This window comes from Dermacentor andersoni, chromosome 8 (genome assembly GCF_023375885.2).
Source record: "Dermacentor andersoni chromosome 8, qqDerAnde1_hic_scaffold, whole genome shotgun sequence".
NCBI classification, from domain to species: domain Eukaryota; kingdom Metazoa; phylum Arthropoda; class Arachnida; order Ixodida; family Ixodidae; genus Dermacentor; species Dermacentor andersoni.
This window is the reverse complement of record NC_092821.1, coordinates 23,991,873-23,999,887: the sequence shown is the minus strand read 5'-3', so window position 1 is coordinate 23,999,887 and position 8,015 is coordinate 23,991,873. Positions and strand designations below refer to the sequence as shown.

The 8,015-nt window shown below is 42.6% G+C and overlaps 1 pseudogene; it reads left to right on the top strand.

Moving 5' to 3' along the window:
• The first annotated feature begins 5,707 nt into the window (after positions 1-5,707).
• LOC140219996 (piggyBac transposable element-derived protein 2-like) lies at positions 5,708-7,785 on the top strand (annotated as a pseudogene).
• The last annotated feature ends 230 nt before the right edge of the window (positions 7,786-8,015 follow it).

The window sequence follows — 8,015 nt, the reverse complement described above, 5'->3', positions numbered from 1 at the left end:
GTACCAGCAGAGCTACCATGCCCAGTGGTCCGTCGCAGTCTGTCCCCTCCTTTTATGGTCGGTGGTGCCCATAGCCTCAATGTCGTGGCGCTGAAGTCTGTTACGTCAACCAGCGTTGTTGTTGTACTGTAATGGTGCTGTAGATCGGGCTTATCCAGATAGAATGGCGCGGTAGGCACTTGGGATCCAAGATACCCTGGAAGATAGGTCGAGTTCGTTTTCACATCCTTGCTTTTTCCTTCGTACCCGGCTGGTGTTAGCAGTAGGGCGGCGATCTGTATGGCAAAAACAAACGGGTTTGAGCTCATCGTGCGAGCAGAGCTACCATGCCCAGTACACTTTAACGAGTTGCAGGAAGTCCCAATCGAAATTTACAAAGCCTTGGGCCCCTTAGGAATAGCGTTCTATTTCTTGCTTTAGGATGCTACTGCAAGCTGAATATTTTATTTTACTTAGCCCATTGGCCGTTCCTATCGCGGTTCTTTCATGTCACACTCTCTGGTGCCACATCGTCTGATTTACAGTAATTACTCCCGAAACCCCAAGTTTAATTCCTGATCAAAGCAAATTGGAACATTCATTTGAAGTCGTAGAGAGTCGACTTGTGCAAAACATAACAGTGAAACGTTTCTGAGTAAATAATAATAATAATAATAATATTAATATTACTTTATTGATGACTTGAATATCATACAAAGAAAAATCGGGCCTGGAAAACCCGCAGTGGGCTTGAACGGCAGTGCCTGGCAGACAGCGACAGAGCCAACAGTAACACGTTATTAGTTTGTAGACAACAGTGAGAAAAAACACACACACACACATGCCAGGCTTCCGCTCCCACATTAATGTGTCTAAGAGCCTTTCTAAGACCATATTTCGTCTTCACATCTTGTATGCTTTCGGGAAGTAAATTAAACATTGCTGGGGCATAACAGTTACGTAGTCTTCGACCATATCTCGTCTCACAGCGGAGTGTAACATAAGGATTCTTTGTTCTCAGGCAACGAACAGGCACATAAGAAATTCTTTTCTGGCTTATCCAAGAATGCTTTAAGATAACGGTTTCTAGCACCAAAGAATTGAAAGCAGGTAAAGATGAAGTTTGGAACACCTCTGATTTGGTGGGGAAATCATAAGCAACATGCTTCAGAATGCCATGAAGGACGGAGTTGACTAAGTTTACCAAATGTTGAGCGCCATGACCATATAGAGATATCCCATATCGGATCACACTGTAGCGTAAGGCATGTACTACAAGCTTTCGGAACGACAATGGCATGTAAAATTTAATATTATACAAAACACTGCGCGATGTTTTTGACAAATATATACGAAATAAGAGTTCCAGGATAAATCACTGTCAAAAAACAGCAAAGTATTTAATTGTATAAGCGTATTGCACAGGGTAACAGAAACAGGAATTGCAGTGTGATGTGTGCAAATATAATGGGGATGATAGGGTAATTTGCTTGACAGGGTTGTGGAAACAGATCAGTTGAGTATTGGACGCATTGATATAGACTACACTATTCCGAAACCAGTCCATCATTTTTGTTGTTGCCATTTGTGAAGAAGAGATGGCGTCACTGTAACTTCGAGCGCGTGAAACAAGGACAGTGTCATCAGCATACTGATATAATTTGACGTTCACAACAATTGATAAACCGTTAAAATATCAATTTAATAATTTATATTTATAATTATATATTTGAAATTATAATTATAATTATAATTGTATATTTTTATATATTTTGTATTTTAATAATTTATATTTGAAATTGAACCTTGGGGGAAACCAGCTTTAATTTCGGTCAGGTTGCTACGAAATTTTCCAATAGACACAAGTTGGTGCCTGTGAGATACGAAGTTTTTCAGAAGCTTCAAAAACGCACCCCGAAAGCCTAGCAAAGAAAGTTTGGTTAGTAGTATGTTATGACAGACGCTGCCAAGCGCTTTGCGGACGTCGAGAAATAGTGCACAAGCAATCTGATTCTGTTAAAACGCAGAGTTTGGTGTATGGGAAAAATCTTCAAGCAGCAACTGCGTACCCCGATTCGGCACAAGGCCATACTGGCTAGGAGATAACACGCCATGATTGTTTAAAAAGCTGCTCAATGTCTTGACTAGATGTTTTTCAAATATCTGCCCAATGCATGAAAGGAATGAAATAGGCCGGTAGCTTTCGATATTGTTGCATGCGCCACTTTAAAAAGAGGAATGACTGAGCATTTTTCACATTATCGGGAATGATACCAGTGGTAATAATATTGCTTTAAATGAGTAGTAGCATATACCTTATTGCTTCGAAATTTCTGCGCAGCTCTAATATTGAAATACCATCAATTCCTGGAGACTTATTTGGTCTTAGACTGAAAAAGATTGATTTCAGATCATGTTCCAAAAACATGGGAAGAAAGGCGGATTCTGAAATAATAGTTTGCAATGTGCAAATATCTGGATGAGGTCTTGCTACACCAGACTATTTTGAAAAAATTAGTTATAATCATTAGCGATGGCATTACCATTTGAAGAAAAACGAGACGTCAGATCAATATGGCGATTAGCGTTTACATCACCACCTCTAAGACTGTTAATTAGGGACCATGTTTTCCTACTGTCACAACGAGCGTCCGTGGATTTTGCTCGTATGTTATTACGTTTCGCTGGACACATCATAGCATTGACCTTATTTCGAAGCTCTTTGAACCGAAGCCGCAAAGGAGTACAATGAGGACTTCTCTTTGTTTGAACCCATAACAAGTCTTTTGCTTTTATTGCCACAAGTATTTCTATCGACATCCATTTTTGGTCCGAGATACGTTGTTTGAAGTTACAGACCCGTGTAGCTGCAAGCCGGAAATCGGTGAACAGAGTTACAAAGTTGTCATAGGCGTCGCCTGGAGAAACAGTCATCAAAAAGTTATACCAGTCATGATTCATTACAAATTTGTCGAAAGCCAAGGGGTCAACAATTGAGATTTGTTTAACTTCGTTTGGAGCGACCAAGTGAGTAGTGTCATCTGTTATAGAGCAGCCGACCATGTAATGATCAGCAAGCTTCGTTGTAATAACGGCAGATTTGACACTCAAGTTATGCGCACATATATCTATATGATCTATGCAAGATGTGACAAGATGACCAGCAAGGAATTTTTCGCGCGTAGGTTCACAGATCGTGTTTTGCAAGGCCCATCTGGAAATGACGTCCAAATAATTACTAACTGCCGTCGCTGAAGGACGTAAAGTATCTATGTTGACATCCCCAATCAGGCAAACATGGCCCATTGACGACATCGAAGCCAAAGAGACATCTAGTTCATTCAGGAATATACGATCGTTGCAACATGTCGGGCGATAAACCGCAAGCACAATTAGCGACAACGAAGGTGCGCAAAGACGCACTGCCACAATTTCAGCTTGGAAAAACGGGAAAGTCAGTTCAGTCGTCGCCCATGTGTCTCGGATGAAATCTGCCACGCCTCCTCCCCTTTTATTTGGCCTAGTGTATGAAAAAACTTGGTATCCAATTATATGATTCTGATTGATGCAGGCGGACGGAATGTTAATCTGGGTTACCACGATCACACCGAAATAGGATTTCGAAGGAGTAATTAAGGCCTGAAAATAGTCCCAATGTTTTCTAATACTGCGAATGTTCACGTGAACAGCACGGAAGGCACAACCATTAGGATTTTGAAAGAAACTCCAGATCTTGTTCAGATTAGTACATGTCTTGAAGGCATCTTTGTTCATGCTCATGCAATACTCTCGAGATCAGATGCCTTATTGATATACAGAATAGGCGCATCTTCATCCCTCTTAGCCAGTATCCTGCTGTTTTTGGTCCAAATGAATTTAAATTTTATTTCTTTGCCTTTCTGCCTTGCCAGCCGATACAGCTCCCGTTGCGCACGCGAAAGCTTATTGTTGAAGTAAAGCCGCAGAAAGGTGCTATCTTGAGCAAGTACACGTAGGATTCCTCGTGCAGTGAGCCATTGCTGTTTGGCCGAGAGAGTGCACATTTGCACAAGGATTACAGGAATGGTATTGCTCCGTGCGGGAAATCGGTGAACGGCAGAAACATCGGTCGGTTTCAATTCGGAAATGCTTAGCTTCGCCGCCAGTACTGACAAGAAGGAAGGCAAATCTCCAAGGTGCAGCGTCGGCTGTATTGTTCTAATTCGCTAAGTTCAGAGCCAACCTTCTCAAGCAGCTAAGCCTGGGCAACAATCTTAGAGGAGAGTGTATCTACTTGCGTGCCAAGCTCACCGACTGGTATCGGGTTCGCAGTTACAGTGGACGACAGCGATTCATATTGACCAGCAAAGGAATCGAGCGACCCCTGTATCTGCAGAACAGTTTGTGCAGTTTTTCCTCCGATAGCTTTGAAGGTCAGTAGTTCTTCCACTCGACTAGCCAACATTCCGACTGTAGTCGTCAGCCGGTCCAGTTTATCGTTTACAGTCAAAAGTTGTTGTTCTAGTGCTCCATCATCCGATTTATTACCCATTGCAGGTTGCTTGACGGCTTGCGTCTTGCGTGCCGGGCACACCGAATATCCCCGTTTTGCTACCGACATTTTCGTAAAAAGTTGATTCAGCAACCGTAGAGCAGTTTTTACCTAGGCGAAAAGCTTCATTGCAAAGAGAGCACGTCCCAAACTTATTTTCTCGCGGCAGTGGATCAGCATAAATGGTAGAATCAGGCATTGTGGTGCAGTCGGCGGCAGAGAGTAAAATAGAAAAAAGAACGCGGGCAGGTGTTCGTTTGAACTCAACTGTCGACAGCAAAAGAATACAGTGAATAAGTTTTAGTAATTGCTTTCCTTGACTATGTACAACTAAAGGTGGCTTGAGCACATAAACAATTGCACTCTTGGCTTTACAATAACTTACCCGTGGTTAAATACTTGAATCTTTCAGATTGAGTGTTTCAGAAATGATACATTTTGCTATGTGGGGTTTAGAAAGCGAATAAAAATATTGTTGGATCAAAGCTAAGTATAGAACTATTTGGTTGCGGCTGTTGGTCGGCTTTTTAGCTAGCAAGAAAGAATATAACGATTTTGTGCAATTGCGTTTCTCGCCGCTGGACATTCAAGCTAACAGAAATTGCAATCGTTTACGCTTATCTACGGTTGCAACTCTGACGATACTGTCTTTCAAGTGATGGAACAAACAACTATGTCATCACTATTCTTGCAGTACGTAAGTTTATTAGAAGATTTATTAATTAAATTTGTCTTAAGCAGTTCACGAATTCCTCAATTTACCTAAAATTTCGAAAGAATTTTCCAGCTATGTAACATGAAAGGACGCTTTTTGCTGTGAATATAGGTCCTACTTAGTTTAGGCAGTCTTTCTCATGCACTGCTCTTGCACTCATTGTGGAGACATTTGTTTTTATGCAGCGAAGATGGCTTTGATTTTATTATACTGGCTATTGCAATAATGCTGGGTTGCGTTCAGTTTCTTTGCTGTTCAAGATGGTTGCAGCTTAGGCTGCATGAATATATTATACTCGCTTGCTTAACCTCTTCGCTACCAGTGTATACGTTCATGGACATCCACATTTATGCACTCTACTTCAAGAAAATATGTTTGGCGGAATTCAAATTCGGCGCGTTTAAAAGAGGTGCTTGTGGTTGCCACTATGCCAAAGAGGCCGCACAACCAGGCCAGTCAGAGCGCCGTCAGGAAATGTTAAAATGGCGCCATCCAGCTCCAGAGTCGGACAGCGACCGAGAGGTAAGTTTTGACCTACCGTTTCCCTTTTTTTTACTCCTTGCGAAAAGAGTCACTTGGTAGTGAAGTGTATAACTGCCTAAGGCGCCATGAATTATTTCTAGAACAAAAAACACAACGGTTAATTTCAAGTTTATCTTTTTACAATGTGTCACATTTGTGGACAAAAGTTGAGAACATGGCCGCTACTCTCCCTGGCTTGTTCTCAACAGCCAGATTCCTGACCGATGAAGAGGTCGCTGCCATGCTGGAAGAGAGCGACGCGGACGTTTCAGTCTGATAATGAGGATAATCGTGCTTCGCCGCCTCCGGCAAGTGGTCATGACACATCCGAAGATGAGGATGAACCTGAACCGGACATCGTCAACCTGCCCAAAAAGCAGAAAAAAAAAAGCTGCTCGAAGCCAGGAACGTAAGTTCTTGCACATTGTAGCGCAAAATTTTTTCGCGCGTCTATTCACAGCACCTTTCTGCTAAAATATTTCTAGTTTGATGTATGCTCACCCTAGATAATATTTGGTTTTCCAGATTCACAAACCCTGACGTGAGAGACAGTCACGGTCAAGCAGATGCCGGTTTTCGGCAGCTTCTGTCCCCACATCAGTACTTCACCAAATATTTTCCAATGAATTTTTGGAGGGAACTCGCTGAACAAACGAATTTTTATTCCGTTCAGAACCGGAATCACCGATCAGTGAGAACAGACGTACTTGAGGTGAGGAAGCTCGCTGGCATACACCTAGTGATGGGAATTATGAGCCTTCCTCAAGTCCAGCTGTACTGGTCACGGGCAACACATACCCATTTTGTTGCTGACCACAAGACCCGCAACAGATTCTACGAGCTGCGTAATAACCTGCACTTTGTGGACCTCTCCGCAGTTACATCACTGCAGAAAGACGACAGGTTACACCTTAGGCTGCCAATAGTTAGCAGCTTTCAAAGTGCTTGCCGCTCATTGCCGCACACAAAAGAATGCTCAATAGATGAGCAGATGCTACCATTTTCGGGAAAGTGTGCATTTAGGCCATATTTTCCTTCTAAGCCAAATCCACTTGGTTTAAAAAAATTTGTCTTGGCTTCCCCCGATGGCCTTGTTTTAGACCTCCTGGTTTACAGTGGCAAAATTACAGTGACTCCTGAAGACATAAAATTATATGACCTGGGTGGCGCAGTCGTGAAGCATCTTTCAACAACCGTAAGCCACCAGAAGGCACATCTGTTTACTGACACATTTTTCACGGGGCTGTCGGTTATAGACTACCTCATTGAAAATGAAATGTTTTTGACTGGCACTGTGAACGCTTACCGCACGCAAGGGGCCATCGGAAATTTGCCGAGAGACAGGTCAATGAACCGTGGTGAAAATGCTTGCCTCGTGCGCGACGACGGAAAAGTCTGTCTAGTGAAATGGAAAGATAACAAAGGAGTTCTTTTCTTGTCGAGCGCGGTTGGGTGTGACCCAATTGGTATGTGCATGCGGCGGTCAAAGGAAGACAAAAAGAAAGTACCTGTTCCTCAGCCAGCTATTGTCTCACTCTACAAAAGGCGCATGGGTGGTGTGGACTTAGCTGACTGGTATGTGTCGTACTACAGAATTAGGATAAAAACAAGAAAATGGACAATTCGATTCTTTACGCACTTCCTTGACCTTGCTGTGTCCAATGCCTGGATTGAGTACCGGCGGGACGCCCAAGAACTGAGCATTCCGAAGAAAGAAATCCTTCCCTTGCTTCAGTTCGAGCAAGACATAGCAGAAACATTGATCAAGGTCAATTCAACAAAAAGCAGCAGGACTGAAAGAGCAAGCAATGATCCCATAATCAACCAAAACAGGCCTGTGCAACTCCCCAACCATGATACCAGTAGCGACCACTTTGATTACTTTCCAGAATAGTGCCAGCTCAAAAATGCAATGCGGTGCAGGAAGAACAGTAAGTGAAGAACAAGGGTGAGGTGCATGAAATCCAATATTTTTCTGTGCCTTCAGAAGCAAAATTGCTTCGCTGAATTTCATAACGCTGGGCACTGATTCCCACATTTGTGGTCGACCCGTCCATTGTGTACACAACTTATGTCCACGTTTGTGTACATACTTGTTTCAGCTAAAACCAATCCTATTTCTGGACTATTTTTTTCTATGCATTGTTGAGAGGATTATGAATAAAAATGGCAAAAAAATTCAGTTGTTTTCAATTCTTTCTGAGGTCAGTAGTGAAGAGGTTAAGCATAGCGACCGCTTTCTATTCTGGTCCCATAATGGCATGAATG